Source organism: Helianthus annuus, chromosome 5 (assembly GCF_002127325.2).
Source record: "Helianthus annuus cultivar XRQ/B chromosome 5, HanXRQr2.0-SUNRISE, whole genome shotgun sequence".
NCBI classification, from domain to species: domain Eukaryota; kingdom Viridiplantae; phylum Streptophyta; class Magnoliopsida; order Asterales; family Asteraceae; genus Helianthus; species Helianthus annuus.
Window position 1 is genome coordinate 32706342 of NC_035437.2, and position 14606 is coordinate 32720947.

Sequence of the window (14606 nt, forward strand, 5' to 3'; positions counted from 1 at the left end):
AAAATATAATAAGAAATGTTTTTACAATATTTCTTTAAATATTTAATCTGACTAAAATTGAACAAGAACTTTTGGTGAGAAGCTTTAGAACTTGATTTTGTTTTACAAACTAATTTACATAAGATTAAATAGCGTTGTTTGACCTGTCATTTTTCTAAAGCATAAAGCTCCAGCAAAAGAACTAATGAAAACAACTTTATTAATCACTCTCGTTCAAGTTGAAGCTCATAAACAAATTAATGCGTAATAGCTAAACTATCCGGACTACGAATTAAATAAAAGTGAGTTTTACTATTTTAAAAGGAATGTTCTTAAAAAGACAGATACAGGCACCCATTTTGATAATAATAATAATAATAATAATAATAATAATAATAATAATAATAATAATAATAATAATAATAATAATAATAATGGAAAAACAAAGAAAAATAATAATTAGATAATAATATTGCATTAGTTATCATTAAATTAGGTTTTATCCAATTAGATTAGGAGAGAGGAAACAAGTTTTTGTTAGAAAAAACCTATTTTGGTAAATATTTTTCAAACCACCCATTTTGGTAAATATTTTTTCCATGAACACCCATTTGAGAAAAAACTCAACAATTCCAAACACTATGAAGATGCTAGACGAGATAAAATCTATGGCGTACCTTTGGGTAAAGAATAGGTCAAAAGTGGCGAATTTAACATGAGAGGATTGGAGTCGGTTCAATTTTGGTGGCTAGTATTGTTGTAACTATTTAATGTATTGGTGTTGACTTTTTGTATATTTGGTGGGTAGCGTCTTGCTACAATGAATAAAAATCTTTTGTCGGCCGTTAAAAAAAAAGAACTTGCAAAATTCATCTCTCTCTCATAATCTTCTTTAATTTAATCAAAAAGCTACCAAGTGTCTCTTCATCTTCCAGTTCTTCTTCATCTGTTTTTGTGTTGCACCTTTCATCACTATGCTTTCTAAATCTCCTTCTAACATACACTTTAAGTTCTTCCTCAAAGCTTCTTTCAACTTCACAATCTCTTCCTGCCTTTATCTTTTCCTTTGCCATGTCATCATCCCTGCAAAAAATCATGTGACCAAAAATCAATATACACACACACTTTAACCGGAAAATAAAAAACTGTAATCATACCTTTGATTCCATTTCCGCTTCCTGGTCTCAATCTCACAATCATCGTTCACGTCAAACGTTCTATTTTCTTCAACATTATAACCGGTGATGCCAGCATGGCCGTCATCATCTTCATCCATTAATCTCAATAATACTTTTTCAGTATGAGTAACCTGTCTAGCCCTCCTAGATCTAATTTTAAAAACGCCTCCTCTGCAAATCAACATTACTTTTAACACGGGGGATACAACCAATGAATTAATTATGTAAGAGTAACACCAGATTGTTAAAATCATACTTTTCATTCCCCTTCCGCTTCCCAGTGGCTTTCTTTTTAGTCTTCGAATTGTCCTTATCAAATGATGCGGGTTCTACACCATTGATTGTGATATCAACATGACCATTATTCTCCGCCACGTCATCTTCATCGATAAAGTCTACCTTATCCGTACGAGAAACCTTTCTAGCCCTCCTAGATCTCTTTTTAAGAACTGTTCTGCAGTTTGACCAAAAAGTTCATCATCGAAAACAGTTTCCACAAGGAGAATCTTCTGAACCAATATATAATTATAGTCATAGAAAGACTTATGATGATAAGATAAAAGCACATATTACAGTTCAAAGGCATACCTTTGCTTTTTCTCGTATGAGATAATGGAACCTTCATTGGCTTTGGGATCTGACTCAATTTGCAGAGGTGCCACAAAATCTTTAACGCTGAGATCAGGACGCTCCTCTTCCCGATCTACAAAATTCGATATAAAAGCAGCCTTTTTCATGCTTCTGGCTACTTGGAGCATACCGACTTCATGTGGAAGCAGCACCTTCCATCTCCTGTTCATACAGAATAATAATTACTTATACATGCATACATATATATATAAATATATAGATATATAGAGAGAGAGAAAGTTTAAAATACAAAAGTCCCGTGACCATACACGACCACTCGATAACGCGCGTAATTATGCATATAACATGCGTAATTATGCATATAACATGCGTAATTTTCATGTTTGGTTGCATGCGGGTTTTAATTTTTTATAACGTGAGTAATTATGCATTACAACGTGTGTAATTATGCATTATAACGTGCGTAACTATGCATTATAACGTGAGTAATTATGTCAAGTTAATTACTATTGTGCCATCGCGTTCAATTGAAGGCCTAGGATAGGTCAGATGTGATGTTGAGATGCTCGCGTACGCTTCGCACGATAAGGTGGTCTTCTACGTTAACCTTCCCCTATATATAAACATGTACAAGTTTGACTTACAGTACCTCCGACATTGACTGTCGGTGCGTGGAGGAACAGCTCCAGCTATCCGAGACCAGCAATATTGATGTTCCTCAATTGCTTCTTTCAATTTCATATCCTCTTCTCCAGTCCACTCATCCATATTAAGACAAGGATCTAAGCAATTAACCCATCTGTCACATGAACAAAGCCTTGTTTATTCTAACCTATCTCATATCAGATTAAACAAACAAACAAGTGAAACTAAGTAGGGCTGCAAACGAACCGAACGACTTGTTCGTGTTCGTTTGTTAAGGAAATATACATGTTCATGAACACTTACCGATGTTCGTGTTCGTTCATTAAGGAAATGAACGTGTTCGTGTTCATGTCCGTTTGTGTTTGTTTGTTAATTTTAGGCAATGAATGCAAACGAGCGTTCATGAACACAAATGGAAACAAAAGAACATAAACAAGCGTTCATGAAGCGAATATATAATAGATTGATACTTCTTAAATACTTTATTTGTCGGAGTTTTGAATTATTTAAATAAATAAAAACTAAAAACATTAATGAACTACTGAACACAAAAGAACATAAACGGACACATTACCGAACATTCACGAACGCGGCCCTTGTTCATGTTTGTTCATTTAACTAAACGAACGAAATTTCTTGTTCGTGATCGTTCATTTATTAAACGAACGAATACAAACGAACTTCCAGCCGAACGGTTCACGAACTATTCGCTGAACCTTCAGTTCGTTTGCAGCACTAAAACTAAGGTATGTGTCTAGTCTAAATGGATACCTTTCTCGGCATTGTACTTGTGTCCTGCCAGGCACAAATTTAGCTATTTTATTCCAGTTTTTGGCTCCGAATAGACTCACAACGACTTTGAGACACTTATCCTCATATGGGTCCCACTTTCCAACTCTTTCCCTTTGAGGGTTCAATGACTTCTTCCATCTGAACAACATAACAGAAGAAAAGTCAGTAAAAATCTAAGTGATATAAAGAAGCGATGAATAGAGGCGGCAAAATAGGCACCTATTGGAACATTGGGTCCCGGTGCGGCCTTCGAGTGTAGAAGCAACAAGCTGCCAGTTAGTCTCACCATACTCTGCTACAGCCTTACGAAGTTCCTCATCTTCAGATGGGGTCCACTCGTTTTTTATTATAGATGCATTAAGACTCCTTTGAAAACGTGACAAACACTGAAAAGGTGTCCTGTTTGTGTTAAGTTCCGAAGCAATCTCAATCCAGTTACTAATCCCTCGGTTCGAAACAATAAGCAAGAGCTTCTTATCTTCATTTGTAGTCCATGGCCCGTGATTAATTAAAGGATCCTCACAGTTTCTCCATCTGAATCAATTACCAATTTATGTAAATAATAATCTTTCTATACTAATAAATAAAAATCCTTTTTGGACACGTGTCATTCTCTGGTAATTTCTCACCCTTATTTTTTATTTATCTGGTACTTTCTCACCCTTATTTTTTATTTATCTCTTTTATTAAATAATAATAATAATAATAATAATAAGCATCAGTTTAACTAAATCTATTTATTTCTTTTGTTTTCATAATCTCTGAAATTGATTTTTTTTAACTCTAAAATTTCAATCTTTGGCAATTTAAGTCTAACGTTTCAATCTTTGGTATTTTAACCCTTTTGATTAATTTGATTTTTCACTTCCAATTCAAAAGGTTTCTATCTTTTGCAATTTAACCCCTTTAATTTTTTTAATCTTTAACGCAATTTAATCTCAACACTTTTTTTTACTTTCAACTTTAGTCTCTTATATACTTTTCATCTTTCATAAGTTCTTCGTTTAACATGTCGTCCTAAATTTTCGAGTTAACACGCCGCAACGTGCGTGTGGGGTTCAACGTTTTTTCAGCTATTTTTTTTTTCTGTTTAACATGTCCGTCGCAGCGCGTCTATTTTTCCCGTTTGATAGGTCTGTCGCAACGTGCGGTCAGAGATCGACTTGGTTATTTTTTTTCTCGGTTTTACACATATGCTCGTCATGTGAGACACATTTGCCTTTCATCTAACATGATATATAACTAATGAGTCCCCGCCGCATTGCGGCGGGTGGTAATTCTGGTAATAATAATAAATCAAAGGAGAAAAAAATACTGGTTTTATAATTTAGAGAAAAATGCCATTTTCGTTTGGCCTTTGCGACTTTCGTCCAAAGGTTTGTTTTTTCGCATCTGGATCCAAAAGGTTTTAAATCTTGACATTTTCAACCGGCTCGTTAACTTCATCCATTTTTCGTCGTTAAGTCAGGGGTATTTCTGTCTTTTTGTTAAGTTAAAAGGCAATTCAGTCTTTTTCAGGGGTATTTGGTCTTTTTGCAAAAAGTGAAAAAGACCGAATTGCCCTTTCAATCAACAAAAAAGGCGAAAATACTCTCGACCAACGAAGATAAGTGGATGGAGTTAACGAGCCGAATGAAAATGGCAAGATTTCAAACCTTTTGGATCCAGATGCGAAAAAACAAACCTTTGGACGAAAGTCGCAAAGCTGACCAAACCTCAGGAACAAAAATGGAATTTTACTCTATAATTTATATTAAATAAAGATTAATGATAGAAGCAGGAAAAACATTAACCTTGATTCGCATTCAGCACCAGATCGGCCTGACATACATGGAAGCAAGGTCTTTCCATCTAACATCTTTGAGAAATGACTTGATTTCTTCGTGTGTTATTTTATGATCTTTAATTTGTGCAACCATATTAACCCAACAAGAAGGATCTGCATCTCCACCACTGTCAACCATACGATTACATAAATATAATAAAATAACACTACCTAAAAATCAACTAAGTAGGAGTACATACATACAATCAACTATATGTAAAACCTTACACGTAGAACCTAAAAATTTGTGTGTACAACCTAAGAAGCTATATGTACAACTATATCAACAGCCTAAGAAGCTATATGTTACAACTTAAATAGAAAAACAAATCAGAAATGAAAATTGGAAAAAAAAAACAAAAAGTGGGCTATTGGGTTGTTTTTACAAGAAAAAAGGGCAGATACTTACATATAAAATTAAGTCTTTACAGGAAAATAAAAGGCCAACACTTGCATCAAAAAAGTATTCTTCAGTTCCTCGTGCGTAGCTTCTTCATGGATTATGATAATAAAGGATTAGGAATCTTTGTAGTAAAAAATATGTGTAATAGAAACAAAAATTTTAAAGAAAAAATAGTACCATTCCACAACTACAATAAAACTTAATATAATTGGCATCTGGATTGCGACTATGAATGCAGCCAAACCAAAGCTTCTAAATTTCCAAATTTCATTACGACAAAACCGGAGTTTACTCAGTGTGTTGCTTTGGAGTGGACCAAGAATGTTGATGGTTTCAGTATGTTCTCGGTTGTCAAGAAATTAAGGAACCTTAAGCCGCATTTAAGGAAAATCTTGTTTAATCAAGGAAACTTGCATGCTAGAGTGGGTATGTTGAGACAACAAGTGGACCAGATCCAAAACTTAATTGATTCAAACCCTTTGGATGTGAATTTAAGAGAAGTGGAAGCAAAATGTCTTCCAAGAATTCCAACTAGCCGCCTATGATGAGGAATGTTTCTTAAAGCAGAAATCTAAAGTGGAATGGTTATGTGCGGGAGATGCTAATACCGCTTATTTCCATAATATCATCAAGAGTAGAAATGCGAGGAACAAGATTCATTGTATCAAAGAGGTGAATGGGAATGTAGTTGAGGGTGAAGGAGTTCCTTGCTTTACTGGCACATTACTCGAGTTTCTTGGGGACCGAGGTGCAAGTAAATAGGCTGGATTCAGATGTTGAACCAAAGTGCGGCGGATAATATGGTGAGACAAGTTACAAGAGAAGAAGTTAAGAAAGCTATGTTTAGCATAGGGGAAAACAAAGCTCCTGGCCCGAATGGTTACACTTCGGCTTTTTTAAAAATGCTTGGGAAATTGTGGGGAAGGAAGTCACTGATGCGGTGTTGGACTTCTTTCACAATGGTAAGCTGCTAAAACAGATTAATCATACCATCTTGGCTTTGATTCCAAAGAGCAAGACTCCCAACTCGGTTCTGGATTATCGTCCAATATCTTGTTGCAATGTATCGTACAAGTGTATAAGTAAGATCATTACGGATAGGATCAAGGGTAGTTTGGGTACGCTGGTTAGTATAAACCAGTCAGCTTTTGTTCCCGGTAGAAAGATATCGGACAACATTTTGCTTACTCAGGAGCTTATGCATAATTAGCATATTGATAGAGGCTCCCCGAGATGTGCTTTTAAAATTGACATACAAAAGGCTTATGACACGGTTAACTGGTCATTTTTGGAAGACATCTTAACACGGTTTGGATTTCATCAAAAGATGGTTATGTGGATTAATACGTGTGTCACTACCATGTCTTATTCTTTGAGCATAAATGGAGAACTGGATGACTATTTTAAAGGGAAAAGGGGTTTACAACAGAGGGACCCAATGTCTCCGTACCTATTCACTTTAATAATGGAGGCTCTGTCGTTATTACTTCAAAAGGCTGCTTCATCGAACCATGCGTTCAAATTTCACGCCAAATGTTCTAAGCAGAAGATCATAAACATCTCATTTGCAGACGACTTATTTGTTTTTGTCAATGGAGATGTCCTATCGGTCAAGCGAGTTCGAGATGCCTTGGAAAGTTTTACAAGCGTCTCCGGCCTGGTTCCTAATTTGACTAAGAGTACTGTTTTCTTTTGTAACGTTCCTGATTCAGTCAAGATTGAAATCATGCACCTGATGCCATTTCAAGAGGGAGTGCTCTCGGTTCGATACTTAGGGGTCCCTTTAATCACCACTAAGCTGGCGTATAGGGAGTGCAAAGTTCTCGTAGAAAGAATGGATAGAAGGATAGATAACTGGATGTCCAAGACTCTCTCATTTGCAGGTAGGCTTCAACTTATTAGCTCGGTTTTAGCTGCCATGTATACGTACTGGGCATCGGTGTTTATTCTCCCAGCCCGTATCACGAAGGAGTTAGAAAAAAGGATGCGCAGGTTCTTATGAATGCTGGCTTGCAAGGGCCTGTCCGATCCAAGGTGGCTTGGAAAGAAATTTGTTTACCGAAGGATGAAGGTGGGTTGGGGATTCGAAGTATTTCGGATGTAAATAAAGCGCTTATGACATCTCATATTTGGAGCATTATTACTAATCGCCAATCCCTTTGGGTTCAATGGATTCATGTATACAAATTAAAAGGGAGAAGTATCTGGGATGTGCCGTGTCGTGGTAATTTGAGTTGGGGATGGCGAAAGTTGTTATCCATAAGAAGCATGGTTCGGCCGTACATTTGGAGGTCTATTAATTGTGGGCAACAAACGAATGCTTGGAGTGATAATTGGTGTGTATGCAGCCCCCTTCGTGAGTTTATCTCCCCCAAGAACGTTTGCAAATGTTGGTTTCAGTATTCATACAACTGTTGCCGAGCTTATCGGAGAGAATGGGCAATGGAACTGGCCGCAGGCTTGGTTTGACTTAGTTCCGGTCCTAATTAATATTCCGATTCCTCAGTTAAGTCCTGATAGGGCTGATCGAATTAATTGGAAAGATGTGGATGGGAAAATTTGCAAGTTTGGTTCATGGGAAGTGTGGAACAATATTCGAACTCGCCAAGACAAAGTGTCTTGGGTCAATATGATCTGGTTCAGCCAATGCATTCCTAGACATTCTTTTCACTTGTGGCTCGTGATGAAGAACAAACTGTAGACTCAAGATCGCATGGCTGCATGGGAAGCTGGAAGTGCAACAAACTTAAATCTTATGTGTTGTCCTCTTTGCAGGTATGACAGAGACTCTAGAGACCACCTTTTCTTCCAATGCTCATTTTCAGCTGAGGTATGGAACATAGTAAAGAAGATTGTGGACATGGGGAGTGTTTCGGATACATGGAACTCCATTACCATGTGGATGGAACAGCATTCAAACTCCAAGAAGCTAAATCACACGGTTTGCAAGATGGTTGTTGCTGCGTCCACGTATTTCATATGGCAAGAACGAAATAACCGCTTATTCTCTCAAACACGGAGGAGTGCAAACACAATATCCCAAGTGATCATCCGTACGGTGCGGCTGAGATTGATGGGTTTTCATGTTGGTAGAGAACCGAGATACAAGGAACTCTTGGAGAGATGGAAGATCCCTATGAAGAACACTCTAGGCGATTGATATTAGTTCTATAGCTTATAGTGTGTACTGTGTAGAGTTGTGGCTTTGTCTAGTTTGGTCGTGTCTTGGTTGTGCGTTCTATGTCGGGTTTTGTCTTGTGGTATCCTAGGCTTGGTATGTCAAGTCTAGTAGTGTGTGTCGTTGCTTGTTGACACACCCTGTTCTTCATATTTCATTTATAAAATTTCACCGGGGTAACCCTTTACCCAAAAAAAAAACAAGAAAATTTGTAGCTCTTCATCGCCAATCAAATAGTTTAAAACCTAAATTAAAAAAACAGAAATAAAATTTAAATCTCGCCTCGCCTGTCATAGTTAATTTGAGAAAAAAGACCGTGCTACTGCAAACATGAGAAGACAACCCAGTCACTGACTCACTTCACATAGATTATATGTTCCAAATGATTACTTTCCTACCTATAACATGTAAACGAGATTGAAGAAGAGTACTCACAGCATGATAGTATGAGTATAACATACCTAAGAAGGTTGACGTTATCCATTAACATTTTTTGAAATTGTTGTCTGATGCCCTTCAAGAGGTTCTCTTTCTCCTCTTTTGACCAAGGTTCTCTAGTCAAAGAGAATGGATATTTCGACACTGCGTCTTTATAGCGTGCAACATGAGAATTTTCTGCAGGGCCTTGATAAATTGCTAGCGCGTTTTTATCCTTAACCTGTAACTAACTTCAGAAGTAATAAAGTACCAATAACATATGCTGCTAACGGGCATTGTAGAAAAAAAAAAAAAAAAAAAACATGTAAATTATAAATAAACCTTCATCAACATTTTCACAAAGATCAAAAGCAAGAAAACTAACCTTAGAAGCATTGCCTCTCTGCTTGAATACTGAAATAAGCTGGATACGTGCATCCTTTTTCTGAGACAACGCTCGGCCTGTTTTTTTCCTACAAGCCGTCTGAAAATCTTTCAATATTTTAACACGTTCTCTCAATTTTCTATTCTCTTCCATTCTGGCTTCAATTTGAGCTACTTTGTTACGTATCAACTTCTGGCATACTCTGTTCTTCTTAATAGCCTCAACAAATGCCTGTGCAGATCTCGGAAAACCACCGTCAACAAGTTCAGAACCAGGTTCATGTCCTTCACTGACATTTGCATAAGGTGTGTCGGGAGTAATGTTACTTGAAATATCCGAATTCTGCTGATTAGTGGCTCTTCCATCTACACAATCTGAAAAGCCTTGTCCATTATTAATTCTCTTCACGAAAAAATTAGGGGAAGGTTCGTTTCCCAAGTCTATGTTATTAGTTGCACCAACCTGCTCTGGTCTCTGTACAGAACTCTCCGCGCATATGTTCGTGCTATCTGCTTCAAACATCGACGCACAAATACATTTTATTAATTGCAAGGCTAAACAAGATACAATGAATTAAAACAGGCCACTTGCAATCATGTTCTAAGAGCATTCTGACCTCATAACTTGTGTTACCAAATGCCTTTTATTCTTGTATGACTATACCGACTAAACGACATAAAAGCATTTCATAATTCAGATCATGTCGATAGCAGCATTGAGTAATACAAGTTCATTATAAAACCTTCTATTACTATAGTATAGATTTTTTTTTCTTCAATACTACATCCTACTTGAAACAATTAAAAAAAGATAATCACTAAAACATTAATCAATCTTTTAAAACAAGCAATTACTAAACACAAAAGATAATAATTACTAAACACAAAGAGGAAAACCAAATTTTACCGTCGTATTGCGAGAACCGCCGTTGAATCGCACGGAGAGTTTCAAAATCGTCGTCACTATCATCATTTTCATCGGATAAAACAGAAGGTAGAATCGTTTGTAATGGTTTCGTTGAGCTAGCCTCATCATGTTCGGTGCCAATGGAAACAGAAAAGCGCTTTTGAATGTTACGCAGTAGCTCCATGTCTTCTTCATCTTCAAACTCGTCGGAGACGTCAAAATCGGCATCGGAACCGGCGCCTGTGACGGAGAAGGCTCTTTTTAGGGCTTCCATGTCTTGTTCAATTCCGGTATCGGAGTCGCTGCCTGAGTCGGAGTGTGACATTGTTTGTTATTCTCAAAGTGGTTTGATGGCTTTGATGTTATAGGATTTAGGGTTTATAGTTGTGGGCGTACTTGAAACAAACATGTAGATAGTTGTAAATGAACCGACCGTATTTGAATGCCCCATGTTACTCTGATTCTGATGCTTCAAAACTTTAGCCTATGAGCTTTTTGTTGGGCTGCCTATACCAAAGAGGAAGCAAGTAAGTGTTCAGTTGCAAGTAAAAAGTAGCTCAGTTCCTACTCATGAAGAAGATAAAAAACCACAATCCTTTTTGAAGTTTAATCATAGTAGCAGATAATGCAACAAATACACTTGATCAACATTCCTGTTAAACCTAAAAAAAACTTCAATCACATAATATGTATCACTTGAACACACAAAGTTTTTAGAAAGAAAAAAAACAATCAGCCATTTAAATCATCAAATTTTCTTTAATTAATGACCATATATTCAATTAGTCATTTAAATCATCATCATCATAAGAGAAAGAAATTACAGCTTCAACATCAAACTTATAAAACATAGATCACAAATTAAACACAGTTTCTGAAACATTTACAACGCTATTCATCTATCAAATTCCAAAACAACTCCACAAAATCAAACAAATTCACAACAAAATTTAAAACATTTACACAGACACACATCAACTACGGCGCTCATGAAGTGATGATGATACCTTCACCGGAAAAGATCCCGTCGCTGATGAAGATGCCGGCGGAGGGTGGGGGGTTTGTGGAATTGTGGCGGAGGACAGAGAGGATGAAGATGCCGTCCCTGAATCGATGATGATGATGATGATGTTCAGTGAAACGGGTTGGGTCAAAACGGGTTCGGGTCAAAATGGGTACGGGTCAAAACGGGTCAATTAAAAAAAGGGTTGCTTTGGTTCGGGTCATGACGGGTTTGGGTCGAAACGGGTTCGGGTCGGAACGGGTTTCGGGTCAGAACGGGTTTCGGGTCGGGTTAGTTAAAAAATGTTTTTTTTAAGAGATTGTACATCAAAGGGCAATTTTGTCGGGTTAAAATGGGTCCGGGTTAGTTCAGGTTGAGAATGGTTTCGGGTCGGGACGGGTTCGGGTCAAAAAAGTGGGCTTCTTCAGGTTAATACTGGTGCTGTTGTTGAAGAAGGTCAACAAAGACTGCCACCAGTAGTCAACTCTCAAGATGTTCCAGATTTATCTACTTCTACGATCATTGAATGCCAAGGAATTGGATTTGATGTAATTTTTATGAGTTTTTAAATTTGTAGATAGTTTTAGACTTTTAGTTGAGGAAATTTGATATGTTTAACAACTAGTTTTTATTCTTAAATGATTTCTTTTAGATCTTCTAGTAACTCAGTAAACAAAATTCAAATACAAAAGTTAGTTTCATGACTTAATGACTTATAATTGGAGTTCTTTGTTTTACCTCTCATCTTTTTTCTTCTACTTTTGTTTTTTGCTGCTTCAAGTAATTACATATACATGTGTACTGCTCCTATCAATAGTGTTTGGGGTGGGGTGGTTGATAACAATGAAACGGTAAGTGCCTGTGATTGTTCCATGAACAACAGTGCCGTTTTTGAGTTCGGTTGAAACCAGAACCATAAAACTAAAGATAATAATCATCCAGGGTATGTACCTTCATATTCTAAAATCAAGATTATCTTTTTCTAAATATATAACTTAATTAAAAATCAAAACTTGCTATCATAGTACTAAAGAGCAGAAACCATATGAGATCAGACCAAAAAAATTCCCCAAAATTAAGGTGATTCACATATAAATATTAATCAAACTCAAATACAACAAAACTAGTAAAAGATTAACAAACAGATCCAAAACTGAATTAAATAAATTAAATTAAATTAAATTAAATCTAATCATACCCATGTAAGCAAATATTAATCAAACTCAAATACAACAAAACAAGCAAAAGATTAACAAACAGAACAATTAATGTACACATCAACATGCCGGTTAAACCTAAAAAAAACTTCAATCACATATGTTATTATGGCCCAAATTCAATAACATGTTCACTACTTTCGGCAAAAATTTTTTTGGGTCCTATCATTTCTAAAGCTAAATTTAAAACCGAAAACCGACCCATCCAACCCATACGAAAAAAACGAAAACCGAACCTTCGGTTTGCACACAAAGCCAACCTATGCACGCCCATATTAAACCTAATTGAACCACACAAACTAACTATACTTCAAAGTTCAAACAGAACCATATCAAACCAAGTCTCTGACTCTCTGGTGTCAAAACAAAACAAAACAAACCTAATCCACATTTCCACGTTAATCATTTAAATAATCCAAAAAAATATGAAAAACACAAACTAAACATACAGAATTTGCACCAATATTGAGTAAAACAAACAATGATGATTTTGTCAATTATCAAATGGGGTGGCTGAACTAAAACGCAGTCAAAGTGTTATTATTTCCAACTACTCCCACCCTGTTTTCAAATTACCACAACTTCTTGCTTCAATTTTTTTCATCAGTTCAACCCCCACCCAATCAATGAATACAACAATAATCAAGTGCTGCATTAAGATAATCGAAACCCTAGCAAACTAATTGCAAATTAGGTTTAAAAAAAAAAAAGAGATTACCTTCCGCTTTAGGCCTTGTAATCTGGAAACAATTGAATTTTTGAGATGGCGAATGGCGTCGTCTTGATTGGCGGAGTGTGATAAAGCGGAGATGCCGGCGGAGGGTGGGGGGTTTGTGGCGGAGACCGGAGAGGGTGGAGAACTGGAGATTGGGGTGGTCGCTCAGTGAACCCGTGGTTGAGGTAAAGAACCGTTCCTCTAAACTTCTCAACTCGTTTGGACCGGTAGAAACTTTTTTTATTTTTTTATTTAACCCATTTCAACCCTTTGACTTAAATTACTTTACCCAAATTCACCCATAGTATTTTATAAATAACCCAAAATGACCCATATCAAAGAAATTTAGGTCAGAATTGCCCCCTACTGGCTAGGACAGTAAACTTTCCTAACCCGTGTCGTATTTCTTCTAGACCCAGTAACCCGTTCCTTTTTACTTCTAAACTCAAATTGACCCCTAAACTTACTTCCCTCTTTTAAAATTGACCCAGTTGGACCCATTAATTTTTACAAGGAAACCCAAATTGACCCAGTTGACCCATTAATTTTTACAAGGAAACCCAAATTGACCCATAGTAATTAATAAAAGACCCAAAGTGACCCAATTTTATGCATTCGGGTCAGAATTGCCCCCCCCCCCCCCTAGTCAAACGACACTAAGGTTACATTACCGTCAGCGACCATCAACATTAAACGTTTTTTGTTCCACTTTTATTTGATTTTTCGGATCCATATTTAGCTCTAAGGTAAACCCTATTTTTCTCTTATTGGCTTAATCATTCACATCAACTATTTAATTTCGCCACTTTATATTGACATTATCCAAGTGAATGAAAGTTGATTGTAATTTGTCTCATATGTTGTTGTTAATGGAATTTTTAAATTAGGGAAATAGGTGATTAGTTTTGTTTTGATATTTTCATTCTAGGCGATTTTTGGAATTTGTTAACAAAGATTAAGTTGATTATCTTATCTTATTGATGCGGAGAAGAAAGATGAGGTGGTGCCTAATAGGTGTAACGAACAAGGCTTTTCACAACCCTCAAGCTCATATTAGGTTACTTCTTTTATATGACTTTAGTTTTGGTACTATATCTTTCTATCATAGTATGTACGTTGGAATGTGATAAAAATAAAATTAGAAGGTTATGTATTTGCAGTGTTGGCACTTAAAAGTTGAGGTTACAGAATTGAGATTGATGATAGGATCATAAATTTGATGGTCTAGGGTTGGTTTTGGAACGAACAGTCTGACCTGTTTTTAGGATATTGTGTTAACCGCAGGAGTAAAGTGACCATCGACAAATTTCCAAAAACAGTACTTAACGTTGACACTTCTTTCAGGGTTACCACGTTCAATAGAGCCCTCCAT

At 36.4% G+C, this 14606-nt stretch overlaps 1 pseudogene; it reads right to left on the bottom strand.

Annotated features, from left to right (window-relative positions):
• Positions 1 to 709: 709 nt before the first annotated feature.
• On the bottom strand, positions 710 to 13454 carry LOC110940522 (annotated as a pseudogene).
• Positions 13455 to 14606: the final 1152 nt, after the last annotated feature.